Below are 20,503 nucleotides of genomic sequence, written 5' to 3'. Positions count from 1 at the left end.
GTAAATTACTGTATTTTTGTAGGTGGGTGGATAGAAGGTTGAGGCCATATCTATGGCTGGTTGTCAGTTATACTTTATTGTAGCATTTATATTCCCTCTCTGTGAAGAGAGCACATCTAATATACTAACGGATTTATAGTTAAATCTCTGTAACGGCTGTTAAGTGTTAAAGAAATCTCTAGCATGTTCCACACCTCTGTGATTCAGAAGAAAGAAAGAAACATACTTCAACGCCAAAGGAATAATTAGACCCCAGAAGTCTATAAATAAAGAAATTTGACAGTACAGAATTTAAAAAGCAAAATAAACTGATTTTGGGATTTTATGGGTGGAATTTGTCGTAATGTTTTTCTATAGTTTATTCATTTCAAAAGTATTTATCCACAGTGTTTACCCATTTGTCAGTATAGTAAAACCCCCATTTTTTGTTTTCAGTGGTCCAGAATTCATGTAAAATACAAGCAATCATTAGGGGATGTATAATTGAGATTTCACTGTATTTTGAAAATATTGTAAAAATAGTTCACTATGTTACTAGTGAACTCCATAGGACTGGTAGGAGACCTTCATTCTTTTTGGTTACCATAATGACTGGGGTTAGTGAATTACCCTATAAACCAAGGTAAACAAGAGTAAGGGTTGCAGTGTTTAAGAAGTGCTTAAGAAGTATGGGAGAGGTAGAAGCAAAGAGAAAGAACAACCTGCGCTATAACAAGGAATTGTAGATTACAATCTGTTTGAGTTGACTTGGATTTAACCTGGTTTACATGTGATGCTTCTGGATGTAAAGGACTGGCAGCCGACATATTGAAAATTTCATCACCAACAATCCTGTATTGTATAGCTGGAAGATTTGCCACTATTATTAGCTGAGTACATGAAAGCTATATCTATATTAGAACTATCTACTTCTTAAATCTTTAGCACTTGCAGGGATTTGGGGTCAGGAGAATTGAGCAAGAAATAAACTACTAAAACTAATCTAAGGATGGGCTTCAAGGACATTACATTGCCCAGTGTGCCATTGCCCTCAGCCTAATTTTAACAGTGACCAGTTCAGTTGAAACGAGTGGGCCAAGTTATTGCCAATCTACAATTGTTGAGTTGAATGTGGGTGATTCCAAGTGGGATTACGATTATTTTTTTTTTTTAAAGTTTTTATTTTTGCATTTTAAATTTAAACAACAGTTGTAAGTAAAGAAGAGAAGCAGAAAGAGAAGGTCAGGAGTGGAGAGAGGAGGGGAGAGAAGTCAACATTAAATAAAACAACTTATCCTTGAACATGTCCCGTGGAGTTTGTTTTTTTTATCATGATAGGACACCCAAGTACCCCAGACTGCTTCAAATTTCTGCGGGCAACCCCAGGCAAAGTATTTCAGTTTCTGGTTGGACAGAGCGTTAATCAGGTTGCGCCAGGTTGGTATCGTTGGGGGGGGGAGGGCTGTTGCAGGGATTACTAATTTAAGGTGCAAATTTTGCTACAATTCTTATGACCTATACTAACCAACCATTTATTTTTCACCATGTTTAAAGTCAATGGTAGTTGAGGAGATTAGTCGCTCGTGACAAATGCTATCAGTGCATCAGTGCTATCACCTCTGTTAAAACATGCAGAGTAGAAATCTCTAAATTCATATAAATAAAGCAAACTCCTCAAATGCATGGGGGGAACCACATGAACCCCACAAAATATCTATTTTAATTGGAGAAAGGATGTAACAGTGAAACCTGATGCTTTAATTCTTCATTTCATGAATACTGCTCCATCTGTATATACATGTAAGAGCAGCTCTTCATTTAAGCTCTTATCAAAAATTATATGTTAATATATAAATGGTATGTCCAGAAGAATAACTGTATAACAGTGACCCACCCAGGAGAAAACACAATGTAATATTTTTGCAATATACCTGCTCAACCCACAATAAGAATGACACACCATTAATACTATGGAACAGCTATGCATGAGCAGGCAGCTGTTGCTCTATTAAACACATCATGATTATGGTAGCTTTAGTTCATGTAGCCTCAAATATGCCTTTGCTAAGGCAACTTTTTAAAGTTATTTTCCCTTATGGAATGCCTGAAAATGGATTCTGTTCTGAACAATATTACAGCCGGTGCTGTAGTTAGTTAAATATTTCGATCTTTTGCCGATGCATAAATCAGGAACTACAGCCACATACATTTTGGAACAACAGACAATCACCTTTCCCATGGATAATACTAATATACATAAAACTATATATATAGTGATTAAGTTTATGTTTAAGGCTGCTTTTAAGAACGAGTCCTTGTACAGTGGCAAATAGTTTTTACTTAAAAATATTGAATTTTGTTTAAAATATAAACTATTGATATATGTTATTAATGTGTGTGTAAGGAACGGCCGATGGCCCTCCTTTCCTCTTCGGCGCCGCAGGCAAGATGGTGGCTCCCAGGGGCCGGGCACATCACGTCGCAATGTTTTGATGCATGAGCATCAAAATGCATGCGGCATTATGCCGGACGCATGTCATAACGTGCGGTACCGTGCGCAACGTCAGTACGTGACATCAGCATGCCCATTTTGGTGCGCAAAATCCTCTTTAAATAGACGCCAAAGACTCCTGAACATTGCCCGATTATAGTTTCTACATTGTGTGTTCCTGGGTGCGCTATTCACTAACTATTACTGATTCCTGATCTTGACCTCGGCCTGTTTCACTGACTATTGAATTATTGCTATTATGGGAAATTGTATACCGGCTAGAATTGATTAACTGGCCATCTTATCAATGGGAAACTTGTAGTGTGGTGACGTTTGACAGACCATAAATATGAATGTGTGTAAGTAATGTGCCAGTGAAATATTCAATGAAAAGAAGTTCATGAATCATTCACACTATTAAACTGCACATGTGTTGCCATGCGTGTTCTAGCCTCCTGGGGGCATATTTATTAAGGGTCGAAGTGAAAATTCGAATTCAAATTTTTAATTTTTTTTTTTGATGGTCAACTGTCAATTATCCAAACTCGATTTCAGTTTTTTTTTTTTAAATTAGAATTTTAAGATTCATCAAACTCTGGCCCTCTCCAAATTCGGCTATTCACCACCTAAAACCTGCCGAATTACTGTTTAAGTTAATTGAAGAGGTCCAAGGATCAATTTGGAGATGTTTGCAGCCTTCCTGACATTCAAGTTTTTTTCAGAGGAAAAAAACTAGAATCGAGTTTGATCGAATTTGAATCAAATTCGTTTCAAGTTTTCGAGTCGTTAAAATTCATCCGAGTTTGGAGAATTCAATTTAATTAATAAATTTCCCCAAATCGAATTTCGAATTCATTCCAATTTTAGGGAGTTTAAAAAAACATTAATTCTAAATTGGACTCTTTATAAATGTACAGTCAAGTTCATGTTACTTTTCCCTATAGATTGTCCCTAAATGCAAACAAAAAAATACAATTTATGAGTAGAAGTAGACAGCTTGGATTCTTCAGATGGATTAAATATGAAGTTACCGCTACATAGATCGATTCACACTTCTACTAATGTGCAACCGTATACATTAGGACAGACAACCATTAGCTGGTATCTTAATGAGTCTTATGTGACTTTTCTTCTGATGTGGAGTGACAAGGGTCAATGATATCATTCGGGTTCAGTAAAACATATAACAGACACACACACACACTCACACACACACACAATATAATTGGGCTTGGGCAAGGTATTACAAATAAAATGTATGCTCTTTTTCTTTATTTCACTGATACAAACACATAGGGGCAGATTTACCAAAGGTCGAGGTGAATTTTCAAATTGAAAAAATTCAAATTTTGAGCTATTTTTGTGTACTTTGAATAGGGAATAGTCCAAATTCGATTTGAATTTACAAAAAACTCGAAAATTTGAATATTGAAATTTATCATGTACTGTCTCGAACATTCTCCTTCCAAAACCTGCCAAATTGCTGTTTTAGCCTTTGTGGGACCTCCTAGAACCTATTTGTAGTCAATTGGTGGACTTTGAAAAATCAAAGGTTTTTTGGGGGAAAAACTTCTAATCTAATTCGATCGAATGCGGACCTAATCGATCGAAAACTGACATATTCAACCCAAATAAACTTAGACTTAATTTTGGTTGGTCTTTTTGAACTTTGAAGTTTTTTCAATTCGAATTTCGACCCTGGATAAATTTGCCGCATAATTACAAACAATACCATTTTACCATTTCATGATAATTTGATCATGTTTTTTTGGGGTCAGTTTATAATATTTCGGTTATCAAGAATAAGGAATCAATATTGTAGCGTTTACATATTAATAGACAACCCCGCATTTTTGTGCACTTCTCCACATAATTGTGTACATTTAAAAGGAACTTAAGTTTCCCCATGCAGTGTGTATAGGTAGAAGGCCACAACTGACATTTTTCCACTTTCTCCACAGTGGTGCATTGTGCAAATATCTGCAGGTCCCAGCATTCTGCTTTGGAGTGCAGAGAACTATGGAATGTCCTTGCAATGGAACACTGCTTGTGTTAGGCAGGGTTGGCACACCAGTTAAAAACCCAGTTGGCCCTGTTGACCCAGACCCGCTCTGCCTCCTAATCTCTACCCCTCGACCCGATCGCAGGTGCAACTACAGGACAGGTATGAGAGGGGGCCTGGAGGGGGTATGTGTCTGGGGCAGTATAACCGGGAGGGGGTTACAACTAAAGGCTGATTCCTGGAGGGGTTTATGGCTTGGGCAGGGGGGGCCTGATGCAGAAGCCCCAGTGGGCCTTGGACTCTCCAGTCCAATACTGATGTTAGGCAGCACTCCATTCAAGAGAGGTGGGTAGGTGGTGGCACATAGGCATCCTCATATCCTGCCCATATCAGGGCCTGTTGTTACTGCCTTTCCTAATGCAAGAGATAAGGACAGGGCTGATCTACAAATTCTGACACTGCACTCTTCAATGAGCCCCCTTAGTGCTCTTGCACTTGTGCTCCCAGTATATATATATATATATATATATATATATATATATATATATATATATATATATGTATATATATATATTTCCTACAAAACCTGCCTATAGCATTCACTGTGTCATCACATTTCAGCAACTGAAAATAATAATAAGACAAAATGTTATTTACTTTGTTTACCGTAAGCTGAAGGACAGTCAAAGAAAGTAATGACATCATTTCCTCACCCTATATCCATCAAAAACTATCCTAATAGTTTGCCAGCGGTACATTTTATACAATATACATTAGTGGAGTTGGTATGATTGCATTAATTTAGGAGACATATATGTCATTGCTTATGCATGTGACCCACAAATGGTAGATACTGGAAGTATTATGTCAGTGTTCAGATATTGAAATGTTTAACCAGATAACTAGAAATCAGATAATCAGATATGTCATATGGCTGCACTGATATTTTCATTTTGCAGAAGGAAAGAGAACAGTATTAAAAGGTTTATATCCACAAGTTAATATTGCCAAGATAATCAATCTTTAAAATTAACTCAAATGAAAACTTTTTTCCCATTGTTATTAAAAATGTAACAAAAAAAAACAAATAAAGTAAAACGAAACCTAAAAATTCTAGGTGCAAAACCACAATTTATGAATACAGTCCATAGTGAGCAGTTTATCTATATAGAGTTTAATCTGTGATAACCAAACATAATATCAAGAATAACTGTTTTTGACTCATCACAACAAGATTGGATGGAGTTAAGAGCTGGAATTATGAAGTGCAACTATAAAACTTTATTTTTAGAGGAAGTAAACTACTTTTTTATAGTAGGTCAAATATTCTGTGGAACAATTGTATGGATTTCTGCATTAGTGTTGATAGGAATATATTTAGGAAATCAGAGTCAACAAGTACAGTAAGTAAGTCATTTGTTATTGTCCTTAAAGCACAATAGGGGAGCAGAGAGCCATTAATACAGTAAATTGAATAGCTGTAGCAAGCTCTAGTTTGTAGGCATAGAGGATTCTCCAGAAAGATAGACTGTTCACTCTCATCTTCTGCAATAAATTGTGCTGGTACCCTGGCAGATAACATCCACAGCAAAATTGTGCTTTTGTTTTCTTTAGATTGCAGCATCTTATATTTTGCCTTGTCATACAGCCCTTTTTGTCATAGTGGCAGGAACTGACAAGATAGAACACAGGGCTCATCAAGGGGCTATTGTTATGTTTTATGGCAAAATATAATCTAATAAAACAATATAGGTCTTATCAGGAACAACAGGGTATTCTAGGAATATAAACCTCGTTTTGCCCTTATTATTTTAAGAACAGAAGCACACATTTCACTTAATCTATTATCTCATGGAGTACCATGGTTTAATTGCAGCTGAACTGCTGCATAAAGGCAAATGCCAGTTGATTTTATGTAATAGAACCACAGACGTTCATGGAGAGATTTAATCAACCCTGACCTGAGATTGTATAAGGAATGTAGCCTCTTTTACATAGTGGTTAACCAATATTGAACATGCACAGGACGGCTTTACCGAAATCTGAATAGATGGACTGTATAAAAGAGAAGGGCTCATTTTAAAATAAGACGAATGTCATGATCCAAGAGCATTAGTTTCAGTCTGTTGATATCTGTGGTATTTGTCAGTAGTTTCTCTGTTCATTTGCAAATGATCCATGTAAAAACTGATTGAAAACTGACTATTGTTTATGATCTTATTATTATCACTTAAAGTAAATATTATCATATTATTGTGCATTATATTATATGATACTTTTTGATTTTCTTTTTTTATTCAACTGAACTTTAATGTGCCTTAGGTTTTGCCATTTTGGGCTCATTCAAGGCCCCATTATAGTAAAATGGGTAGACAAAAGGTGACTGCTAACCAGTTTTGGGCCAAGCCACCTGTATGACTAAGGCAAACTGACCAACCACTTTCCCCCTCCCTGGAGTGGGGGTGGGGGTAAAGGCATGCACAGATGTGCACCAGAGAGTGCTGCTGGGGGAACAAAGGCTCAGACCATGGGTAGGTGAAAGAAGAGACACATGCTTTGCGCTCTAGGCACATATCCCGTCTGCTTATCCATAGTTCCAGTCCTACTGCTACCCCTTCATAAGAAAAAAATCCTCATGCAGAAAACAGACTTAAAGCATCCCAGAAGGCATTTATCACAAGCTAGGGAAGTAGCACAGGTCGCTGTTTCTTCTAATTGTATTACGTTTGCTTGTTGATATATATTGTGTTAGAATGTCTCAGTATCTGTGTACTGCACACAAAGCTACATACAGAACTTAAAGTGATATTGACTGCGATTGTTCATGTTGCCAAGCCTGTAATACTGGTATGACTACAAGAAATATTTGTCTAATGTAAAAAGAATTGTAGGATTTAGAAATGGGAGGTGAATTACTTAAATACTGAGAGCTCATTATGAAGCAAGTGCAAAAGACATGCAGAATTCCAGCAGAATTGAATTTGACCACAAAGTAGTGTATGCCATATTTCATACAAGAGCAAATAGGTTTTTTATTTGTTTCTACATTGCTAAATTGTGTAAAATTTTTGCTGGCATATTGATTTATCAGGGTGGCTGTGAATATCACACCAGCATTTTTGGGGGCAAATTCACTAAAGCGCAAAGCGGCGAACGCTAGAGCAAATTCACCAGTGTGACATCATTTCGTTACTTCGCCGATTTACTAACGGGTGCTGGCATAAATTCGCTAGTGAAGTGGACCTACTCTAGTGCTACTTTGCACCCTTATGCCAGGCGAAGTTGCGCTATGGCGAAGGGACATAACTACGCTAATTCACTAACTTGTGCATTTTACTGAACGTTACGTCTTGCGCCAGACTTGCCTTCACCACCTCAGACCAGGCGAAGTGTAGGACTTGCTTCAAAAAAAGTTTACATTTTTCCTAAATCCCAAAAAACACTGGTGTCTTTTACTTTTTTAATGATGATAGGCTGAAAAAGATCGTAAATTTTTTTGGGGGTACCCTTCTTCCCCCCTACATTTCCTAACATATAGCCCCTAAACTATACAGTGGGCACAGGTATAGGGCAAAATAACAACCGTATTTTATTTTATGAAGCTTTCCCAGGCTTGTGTAGTGTAATATATTTGCTGCTACATATACGTCCATTGTACTTTAACTTGGCGCCGTATGCAAATTAGGCATCGCTAGTGTAACTTTGCTTGGCTTGACAAAGTAACGCTATTGCAACTTCGCTACCTTTCGCCTCCCTGAGCGCAACTTTGGATTTTAGTGAATTAGCGGCACCCTGGCGAAGTGCGGCGAAGCCAACTTTGGCGCAACTTCGAAGGTAAGTAAATTTGCCCCTTGGTGTGATAATTGTCACAGCAGTTTGAATCTTGCAAAAAAAAAAAAACATTATATATATATGTATTACATTTTAGGGCACGGTGTGGCTATGTGCAGGTGATTAGTCAAAAGTAGAGCAATTGTGCTTTGTCAGTTTATGTACAACTCAATGTAGGTATAGTGCATTTCCCAAATGGTTATTAAATTATTTTGTGTGAGATCAAAATGAAACACACAATTCATGCTGTGGCCTTATGGGGAAATATGATGATGATGATACCATGATGATATCAAAAGTAGTGATGGGCGAATAAATTCCCCTGGCACTATTTCGCGGCGAATTCCCATGTTTTGCCGGTAGCAAATAAATTTGCGAATCTCCCACGAAAATTCGCCGGTGAAAATTCGCCAGCGACAATTTCCGTTTTTTTTGTGTGAAAACGTTGGAATTGCTAGATTTTTTAGTGAAAACGATCGAATTGCTCGATTCTTTAGTGAAAACGATCGAATTGCTCTATTTTTTTAGTGAACTTTCTGATTTCACAAGTTTTTTGTGAATTTTTCGCCATTTCACGAATTTTGCGAGAATTTCAGGAATTTTTCGGCGAAGCGAAATGGGAGAGATTCACCCATCGCTAATCAAAAGACCAGAAAACTATTGTAACTGGTAGTTCTGAAGGACAGCTATGTCTATGGCATCTTTTAATTTAGAGGATATGAAGGTTTGTGTATTCCTAATATGAATTGCTTGTTTTTATTTACTTTATATTGTAATGGCTTATGCAGCTATGGCACAATAAATGTTTTTAACCATGTGAATATATAAATATGTTGATATATTAATATGTTGATATATTAGTATGTATTTTTTTTAGTTAATAACTATACAGTGTGTTGATGTGTGTATGTTAAATTTCTTAATGTTGTGCTAAATCCTTGGTAGCCAGAAATATGTTAGTATTAATCAGCTTCACATGAGCTCAAGATTATATAATGAATTTAAAACCCAAGAAGAATTGTACTGGGAAATGTCCATGTAAAATTAATGAAATAATATAAGAATACTATGGCTTCCCAATAGGACAATGCCGGGGATCAGTGATTTAGAATTCAGTACAATACCTACATTGATCTGCCTGGCATTGCTGTAATTATTTGAAAATACCAAGTGACTATTTTGGGGGAAAAAATAAGCCATTGAAAGCATCATTTTATGGTTCACAACCCCCAGTTCTTAGTTGTTTTGGCTAGTGGACCCTGACATTGTAATAATGTTGCCTTACTAAAAAAGCCAAATTGTTCTCAGTTTAAAGGACATATTGCAATATAAATAAAAGACATATATGGAATAAAAATAAGCAAATATAGGAATACAAATTAGCATTTTACAATTTAATGTCCTTTACACATTATATTCAAAGTTAATTTTAGTTGAGCATTGCCTAGTTTAACACATTTATGTGTTTTATTACATTCCTTTATTTATTACATTTTCTTCTGTTAGAGCTTGAGAGTCAACGTGTTCATAAAGCATATGTTAACTGTGTTAACTGTGTGTAAAGGATTAATTATTTGCGTGGAGCTATGATGTAGTTTACAAGAAGCTATATTTTATATAATGCTACTGAAAAAAATTGTATGTTATTGATCACAATCAGCAATTTAAATTGTATGCTCATTCTAGCCAACAATGCATATTCTATGTTTTTCAGATTATATCTAAAGCAATTTTTTTGCATTCCAGATTGTCCATGCGAAAGGTCACCTGTAACTGAAATATTACTTCACATGTTTTGATAACCTCAATAAACTGAGGCTATCTGGTATAAATATATATATATATATACATATTTATCCATATAAAGTGAGTGCAAGACCTGTCTTTACAATGGTCTTAAAAGGAGACCAAAATATTGGCCTGTTTTTAATCTTTTTCTAATAAACATTATATCTTTTTAAAAAATACTTTTTGGAAGGCTCACGGTGTTCACTCACTTTACATGGATATGGGTTAATTGTTAAGCAGAGTGGTGTGCGGTTAAACAATGCCCTTTTGGGGCCCCGGGCTTTCTGCTGCGGAAGCCAACAAGAAGTGCGTAACAAGTTCGTAGGTGAGGTACCAGCAGGGATTAAGAGAAGACGTAATCGAAGTCAGGCGAAGAGTTCAAGGCAGGCGGCAGGAATCATAGTCAGGAATCGAGCAGACGTCAAAACCAGGAATTCAAATCACAATCAAACGCTTTGGCAGGAACAGATAACTGAAACCAGCATGGGCACTTCCAAAATGGCAAATTGGCTCTTTAAAGAAGATTTGGGGCAAATTTTCAAAATTCCAGCACCTATCCGTAATGTCACAACTCTCTGGGTCACAATGCAAGCATCATGATGCTCAGCGTCAAACGCCAGCATCAGTAGAGCCACAGATCCGGAAGTGCGTACCTGCGTACCAGCAGCTGAGGAGAGACACGCCGGGAGGTAAGGGATTTCAGCAATCTCCTGGCGCGTCTTACAAAAGGCACATCATATACACTGTTGGGTCTTTGAAAAGTGTTCATGGGAATAATTAGGAAGTTATAGTTTTAGGGATAACAAAAGCAATTATGGGTGGTTGTAAATAGTCCAAGGGTCTGGATTCAGTCAGGTCACATAATGTGACATGAAGTCTGACCCCAAATTAAGGCACTATTTAACGTGTTAAAAACTCCATGCATTTGAATTCATAGATCTTCCTTTTCATTCAGTTTTAAAGTTCCCTTTTAGAATTAAGCCCTTCATGTCCCAAAGACTGTGATTTTGATTGCAGAAGTGTTTCCCCACTGGTGTATCACATGCTTTGGTCTTGATCTTATCTGCAATGTTTCATCCTTGTGCATAGCTTTCGCCTCATTATTACAGTGTATCTCTATCTGTAACTTCCTAGTTTATTTCCTATGAATATTTGTCAATGATCCAACAGTATATATGAGTGCCTTTCCAGCTTTCATTTGTATTATATACTACCATTGTAGGAATCAACACCAAGCAGCAATGCTAACTACTGCACCAAAATGAAGTTGTTATGTAGCAGGTATCTGATAAATGTAACAGTGGAGTAAAGTTGTACAGACTGCGCACATTAATTTCTCATTATAAACATCTAAATGACAAGCCTCCAGCTTATAAAACAACTGTAGATGAAAGCAAACAGCTATATGCAAGGAACAACTTTATTGTGCTGAAGTCAAACTATCAAAGAGATACTATCAAAGGCACACCTTAACACCAAAATGAAAGTGACCACTGGCTAGTGCTTTAGTATGACTGGTTTGGATTGGAATTGGTCAGACGTAATTAGGTATATATGCAAATGGCACTTGCTAATTATAATCTCATGTTTTATAAAATCATAGGAGACTTACCACATGATTCTACTGTAGCCTGGGCTTCTCAGCCACAGCAGGATGTGTGCTACAAAAATACTGATATATCATTGTGGAACTAATATTGGTTTCACAAGTCTTGCTCTAAAATATATTTAGAGAAAAAACCTGAATTGGCAGACCTCTGTTACATTTATACATTTACATCTATACAGATGCAGCCACTTTGGTTTGTCTGTTTGACACAGAATAACTAAACACAGATATCCCATTTATCTCATTTAACACAGAAAACTGAGTCACAACATCCCATCTAATTAAAGCATTCACCATTGTTCACAATGGTGCTTTGGTATGCTAATGGAAAGGTTAAATGCATTAAATGAGTTAAGATGACTTTAGATAACGCAGTTTCTTCAATTAACCATGAGTCATGACGCATTTATCTCACAAATCCAAGTGGCTTCATCTGTACATTTACCTAAACATTATATTGTAACAAATAAATTGTTTTCAAATGTATTTTAATATAGCAAATAGCTATTCCTTAATCCATAATCAGTCACATTGATTTACCATTTAGACCCAGATTATTCTGATTCATTTTGGCAATACTTACCTGTATTCATATATAATTAAAAAATATGACATGTAAGAAGATTTCTAGAAAAACACTGTTAAAAGGGGCATGAAATACTACATTATCCTCTTGGTGGCACTGTTTAATCTCAGTACTATACTAGTGCCATTGAAACCAGTGAATATCCGCGCAGCTAAAGATACATTGCGGCTTTTCAAAATGTTTACTTGAGGTTCTGTGAAATGACCCATTTTCAGCAGTGTGCAGTTCTAAAGAATGATAGTTCTGGTGACACATTGATGAGCTGTAATGGCAGTGTCCCTACAATTTGTTTTAGACCAGGCATGGCCTTAAAGTTAGCTTTGATGCTAGGCAGCAGGGTGTAATTACCTAAACAAAAGAAAAGATGTTCTGTATTCTATCCCTTGTTAATGACAACTACATTTTCTTCACTGGCAGCTTGTAACAAAAAGCTACATAAATGATCATTCTTCACTTAAATGCAAGCCTTAAAACTAGTGTCAAGAAAGTGTCCCAACCAATTGAGTAGAAATGACAAGGAATAATAAAAGGTTATATTTTATAGGGAGGGTGTTTGGAATGTTGCCAATGGCAAGTGCATAGAGAATACAATACTTCCATACACGCATACAGCAATCTGTGTAAGTATTGTGCACTTGTCACATCATTGTTCTGTTTTAAAAGGTATTCTGAAGCTTTATGCCTTCAGTTATTATAGTACTTTAAATAAGGTCCCTTGGGGATGGTTAACTATAATTCCTATAGAATCATGCAGTTTGACTCAGGAACCTTCGATCTTGGTTAACAAGATCATTCAGAGTAGAAAGTTTAATTATCTATCTGTCAGTTTGTCTGTCTCTCCATCCATCCATCTACCACTACCTTGTTTTATTGTATTTAAAAATAAAGTAAATATATGTTCTATACTGTTTAGCAAAGATGAGCTGCTAGAAATGGAAAAGCTGACAGTATAATATTTTATACTGGAAATTATTGCTCAGTGTGGCATGGGAGGATTTTAGTTGCAGTTCTTGACAACATTGTGAACATTCCATCTTTTTTATAATCTCCACATGCTGTTATTTTTTTTTATGGGAAATAGTGACACCCAATAAAAATCAACATACATTACATTAACTAGTTATGCACAGTAATTCATTAGAAAATGAATATGCTATAAATGAATATCAGCCCTTTTCAAGATATTAAGACACATGTAGATATCTGTTATTCTGCTATACTAATTTTGACGATGTTGGATAACTCTATATCAGATTCCATTTAATGAGTCTATAACTATATATAATTGTAGCCTTTTTAGTTTGCTTTATTGTTAAGCACCTGAGGTGCAATATTGAGGTAGGCAATATGTATCATCTTTCACTTATTATTCAACACTCCAAATTTCATGGCATATTTAGATAATATTTCACTGACAGTGATAGTCAAAACTGTTGAATACAGGTATACAGTATGTACAAGAAAGCATCTAGTAACAATCCACAGTCACTGTCAGTTGCTACATAAGCTGGTGTTCATCTATCTGTATCCCTCAGAAATCTGTCAAATTATACTCGAACCACAAACCATGAATCAACAAGGATATCTAAGTGAAAGAAAGATACAAAACCTCTAGAAAAGCCATAAATAAGACAGAGAAAGTCTAAGTAAGTGGATGACTTAGAGGGAATGGAAGGAAACTTTGGCATACCATTCAGACACTTACAAACTAAAAAGACAGTAATTACGCTACTAACAATAAGGACCCTTCGCTAAAAGAAGAATGAAACCTGTTATAGCCAAAGTTCGACGCTATCAACTGTGACAAAACCAAAGGAATCAACTCAGAACCAAACAAACCACCATAACAATTCTTTAAAGACAAAGTCCTCCTTCCTAAAAAAAAATTATAGGAAAGCAGCAGGATTAGACAATGGGCCAGATTCAATTTAGTGAGAAAAAGTTGAAAGTTGACTTTTCATGTGATAAACCCTTTTCCCACTGGATTGAATCTGGCCCAATGTGTTTACAATGATTCTACAGAAGTGCTCAGATCAGTTTTTGCTGACGTGTACCCAGAGACATATTCCTTCCCTCTCTGGCCAGGGTCAGACTGGGCCGGCAGGGTACCAGCCCAGACTCGCTTGATTATATCAATACCCAAGAAAACCAGAATCACCTACCTCAGGGACTACAAGCCAGTCACTCCATAGTAATGAGCGGTTTTAAGAAATATATATTCAATAACTCTTGACCTAACATAATTTACCGACAGACCAAACAGATCTACGCCAAGCACCATGGCACTGCACAACACCCTGTAGCACCTGGAGAAACCCAATACATTTACACAAATGGCCTCTCTGTACTACAGATGGACTTTCAATACCATCAAACTAGAGAAGATTACCCTAAAATTAAACAAAATTTTTTTCTTAACATGTAACTGGGTTTTGGGTTATCATACAAACAGACCTCAAAGTGTCAAAATTCATATAATAATAATAATAATAAGGGGCCCATTCACTAAGTTCGAGTGAAGGAATAGAAGGAAAAATACTCGAATTTCGAGTCGTTTTTTTTGTGCTCCTCGACTATCGAATTGGCGTAAATTCGCCTGAGTAGAATGATTCGAATAGATCGAGTGCAAAAACGCTGCGACTTTTCGCACATTCAATAGTTGAAGTACTGTCTCTTTTAAAAATACTTTGACTGCCTACTTCGCCACCAAAGGCTTGTTTTCTAAGTTTTTGATCGAATAAAAAGGCATTCGATCGATCATTTGATCAAATGAAAAGCCATCAATCGAATATTCGATCGTGCGACTATTCGCCGGGCGAATATTTGCCCATTCGACTATTCGCCGGCGCGTAAATTCGCCCGAATTGCCTATTCGATTCTATTCCCCAGTCGAATTTCGAGTGATTTAACCCCTTGAAATTCGACCCTTGATACATCTGCCCCTAAGTGGTACACAATTTCCTTAAACAATGGGAAGCCACAAGTTTGTCTCAGTCCCAAAGTGTTATCTTAGTAGACTCACAACTGTATTTCATCATACAAATATGAGTTGTATTAAATAACTTTTAATTCCTATTTACTTCTGTTGTTTTAGTACTACCATTGCCCATTCCGAATGACAGGGGAAGGCTGGCTGCTCTGCTGTGGCCAGTCTCAAGATGCCCTCATTGTTGATGCAAAAACCTTACATGTTTTAAATACCTTTCAATCCCAGTCTTAAAACTGGATTAGTTGCATGTGTATTGTTCATTCTACAAGGATTCAAGGTACAGAAGAGAGAATGATAGGTTAACACTGGCCTATAGTATTTCAGTATTTGCTCAACATAGTTTGACTTCTGTTACACTGATCAGTTGTTTGTGATATAATACATGTCTATAGCATGATATCTATTCTTTAAAATTCAATAATTTCATTATAGTTATTACCATTAGTATTTATTTCTAAATGAGCACATGGTTGGTTATGGCTAATGATAATTTCTGGTTGACTCTATTTATAAATAGCGTAAGACAAATAAAACAATTATAAAAATATATTGTATTGAGGCTTAGTTACAATGCCTGCTTAATTTTTCTCACTGAAACAAACATGAACACCCATCATTGGTCCATATTGAAATGGCCTGAGTGTGTCATCACAGATCATTTTCATACAAATCATTTGTATCCATGATGAAGTGTATAGCAGCACACTTTCGGTTTGGTGATTCTATCATTTACAAGTTTACCCAGGTTTATTTCACTTCACCCACCTCTATCATTCCAATAAATAACCACAGTTCTTTGAAATATAATGAATATAATAATCTGATCAATCCTCTAACCCGTCCATTTTTAGAAATACATAAATAAATATAGACAGGATATGATGTCTGTTATAAATAAATTCTCAGTACATATGACATTATTCAGGCAAAATAATTTGCTCTTAATTAATGTTAAATATAATCTAATATACATGTTCATGTTATGGGCAGATAAAGCATGGAACCTTATTTGCGCATACGGTTTGTGTAGGTTTAAAAAAGCAGGTATTTTATTTCAAGCCATACAAAAACATAAAAAAACTTAGGTCAATATTCTGTATTATTGAGAATCATTGCTGAAGATTATAATGTAAAAGTATAAAGTTAGCACTATATGAATTTGGGAATGAATGTTTTAAGGGGCATATTTATTAATATTGGAGATAAACATCACCAGTGATGTTGCCAATAGCAGCCAATCAGATCTTTGCTTTTTCTTTCTAACATGTAGGTGAAATCTAATTGCTGATTGGTTACTATGAGCTATCACTGGTGTTTTTTGTCTACCATTTTAATAAATATGCCCCTAAGTGTGTGAAACGTATATAGTCTAATACATTCTGAATCAAGTTCAGTTAGCCTTTCTTATTAATTGCACAGCTGTCAATATTTCCCAAACTCCACTCATAAATATGAGCACTGTACCAAATCATAAATTTGTATGCTCTGTATACATTTTTTGGACTTCCTGCACCCAATAAAAAAACTCAAATATTGTTTATTTTATTTTCTGTAGCCTGTAATGTACATAATTTTCGAAAATTGTCCTTTCTGTTATATGGAAATCAACCTGAGTCTGATTTAAAATACTGTTTTGTTATTGCAGAGGACTCACTATCAATATCAGTGACGGGTGATCTGCACATATGGGATTTATCATCCTCAGTCAATAGCATACAGGTCAGTTGATCTAAAGTAAGAAGTGCAAGCCTTTTCATACTATGACTGGAGGTAAACAAGTTAGGTCCCCCACCATATGGGGTTTAGCGTGACATGGTATGGTGGTTTATCAACCTTACGATCATAACTTTGTAACTAAAAACCCCTGTTTTTGTAAACACGTGCACTTGCATATATACTGAATTACTTATGAGACAGGGGACCAGGGAATGTGCATTGATTAATTGGCCAAATCAGTAGCACTTCCATTGCACCTAAATATATTTTAACTTAGCCTTTAAGTGCTCCGACAACCCCCCTTTTTGTATATTGTAAAGTAAGAAGTATTCGGCATGATTCTAAAGAAACACTGAAATGTAATAAATATATGTTCTCTTGGATTGAAATATTCATATCAATTGGCTCAAAATAGCGTATTGATTTATAAAACATTTGTTCTTCAAAATGCTTTTCTCAGTGAAAGAAACATTAGCTACTTCAGAATTACACTAATAACAAAATTAAAAAAAAAGTTGTTTGTACTATCTTTTATCATACCGTTTTATAATAAATCATTTTTGAATTATAATGGAATTGTAAACATAAAAATGATGACATATTTATTTTTCAAGATAGTTTTATTATATAGCATGCTGACCAAAACCAACTTGTTTGTCTTTAATCATTAAGATTAAATGTTAAACATATTAATTCAACAGATAGCAGATAAATAGCTAACAAAAAGCAGGTTATTCATTAAACTAGCATAGTGCAGATTGTGGTCTTATTATCTTAAGAAAAAACTCCTACTGACGCCAGTGACAGATTTAGACCATGGATGACAGATATATAGCTATATATTTGTATTTTGTTTCTATTCTAAATCATTTTGTATGTGTGTGCAGATTATTTTTAATACAGCTGAAAGTTTTTTAAGGTATTTCACTATATTTTAACAAAATTTCCTACAGGAAAAACAAAATGTTTATGAGTCAGAAAGCAAGTTCCTAGAGCTTCCAAACTGCTGTGTAGTTTGTTCTTGCACTTTTACAGAGCGTCTTTTGCTGGTGATTTGCTTGAACTCTTGGAGGGTATTGTATTAACTTTCTATTCAATTTCAAGTCTATAATCGACTGCTACATAACACTATCAGGCATTCTGATAACTGTTTCCCCTAATATTAAATTTATATCCATTTTTTTCTCATGAAGATTTTATCCAGAAAAATACCACTTATATTTTGAATTCAAAGCATGAGATAAACTGATTTAAACTGAGAAAAATTATTTAAAAACTACAATGGACGGAGGGCACTCCAATTAAGAAGCTAAGCATGAACAAATTTGAAAGAGGTGCAACAAAAGCCCTTAACCACATTCTAAAAGTGGATACAGATACTCTATTGCAGATATACAGGGCGTGAACATTTAAAAAATGATATTCACACAGTGGTATTCATAAAAACATTTTTTATGTAATATAAATGCATCCACAAAAATACTTTGTATAATCAGTGTAAATCAAGCATAAAGCATATTAGAGAAAAACATTTTTTTTACATTTATATGCAACCAATTTGTACTTCAGCAACCAGGCTGTATTCTTGATAAAGGCTTTTTCGCCGAAACATCGGGTGATTCTTATTTTCTGGCAAGGGTGTCTGCTTACCTGTACAGCCTGGTATCCGAATTACAAATTGGTGGTATGTAAATGTAAAAAAATGGTTTTATCTAATATGCATTTATATTACATCAAAAATGTTTTGAAGAATACCACTGTGTGAGCAGTATATCTGTAATAAACAATGATTTAAACCTGATCTTTTCAGTGTAGATAAACCCTGCTCTGAATATACTGCTGCATTTTTGCATTTAACTTGCTTCAACTTTATAGAGTATTTTGAAACACCAAGCTATGGAATTATATTCAACTATATAAATAATGTTGCAGGACATTTATCAGGGAGTCCTAAATTAGAAAGACAAATGTATATTTTTCAGAATTTAGGATAGAAAGATGCAGTAAAAGCAATTATTCTAACTTTCGTTTCCATTAAAAAAAGATGTATGAACATTTTTAAGAAATGCTGTATTTACAGGTACAACTAATGTTTACATTAGTTATATGCTCAGTTGTACAATTACGAAACCAACTGCTGAGACCAACCATGCATGGCAATAGCTGCTACTGTTTTCTCATAGAACCTAGAATTTCTTAAAGTGCAAAACAGGGCATCATTACGACTTTGCTAATCATTGATGATTCATGAATTCATATAATATTTTATTTTCATTATAGAAATTTAGCAAATATACTGCCTTTGTTGTATTATCCTCTCAGAAAATCCCATTACTTAGCCATTAGGGGCAGATTTAATATGATTTAAAAAACTTAAGTTCTAGATCTGTCCATAGAAAAAAAAAAAGCATTTTCTCCCTAAAATTAACTTTTCCATAATATGCAAACTACATTATCAAAATGCAAACTATAAAAATCATAGAACAGCCAATCATTATGTTCTAGTAAACAGTTTCCCTGACTTGCACTGAAATTCATACGTGTAGCCAATCATTTGCTGGAGGGGAGTTTCTTGCTCGTAACAGAGTTATCATCTTGACAGTGGATGGTCACAGTTATATCTACCAGCTGTTGAACAGGTGGGCTCAAGAAACGTGGCATATGAGATTTCAGGTACAAAGTAATCTGTTTGTAAGTTTATTGTACAAAATCCCTGCTTGTCACACTTGATCAAAACCCTAACAAAACCTCTTTGACATCAGAACATTTGGCTGGAGTTTGGAACTCTTCAGCCTTTATTTGAAGCAGCAGGAGATGGTGAAATAAGATTAACCATATAGAACTTGATTGGGCAGATGGTGCTGTGATTTCTAAGAACACAAAAGTAATTAATTACTAACCCAACAATTTTTCTTTGCTACAAAAAGAGTAAACCTAACTTGACAACTTTTTTTAAAATATAATTTAAAAGTCTACCTGTTCTCTCTTCTGCAGTGGACTTTCTAAAAGTGTATGCCCATCCGAGGTGGATTACTTAAAGAATCCATTACTCCTCAGTTACCTTGCTCTGCATTAGTTGAAGAAAATGTATTACAAAATATTTATTGGATTCATTTTTTGATAAATTAGTCAATTAATAGCATAGCTTTTAGCAAACACACATACATGTGATTAAAGCAGAATAAAATGCTCACTTACTTATCATCTTAACTTCAGTCGCAGATTTTACATACCTTCATACTTCAAAAACCTTTATGCTTTATAAATGCTTTATATAAAAAGTGTTTTTCGATTAAACATTTAGATAGACCACTGCATGCTGTCTGTAAGCTGTGAATTTTCCCTCTGATGCCAAAAATTCACCACACATTCAGTTTTGCTTGTGACAAAAATGCTGTGTGTGCGACAAAAAAATGTTGTGCGGAAGACAAAATTGTTGTGGAAGGCAAATTTTTCACCGTTTTGCAAATTTTCTTGTAGCTTTGCAAATTTTTTTGTGAAACAGAACAGAT

The 20,503-nt window shown here is 35.3% G+C and overlaps 1 pseudogene; it reads left to right on the top strand.

The window, feature by feature from the left end:
* LOC108712322 overlaps positions 1-20,503 on the top strand; it is a 144,403-nt pseudogene that overhangs the window by 29,228 nt on the left and 94,672 nt on the right.

The sequence above is a fragment of the Xenopus laevis genome, chromosome 3S, assembly GCF_017654675.1.
Source record: "Xenopus laevis strain J_2021 chromosome 3S, Xenopus_laevis_v10.1, whole genome shotgun sequence".
Taxonomy (NCBI): Eukaryota; Metazoa; Chordata; class Amphibia; order Anura; family Pipidae; genus Xenopus; species Xenopus laevis.
The sequence above is the reverse complement of the archived record's forward strand: the minus strand, read 5'-3'. Positions and strand labels throughout refer to the sequence as shown.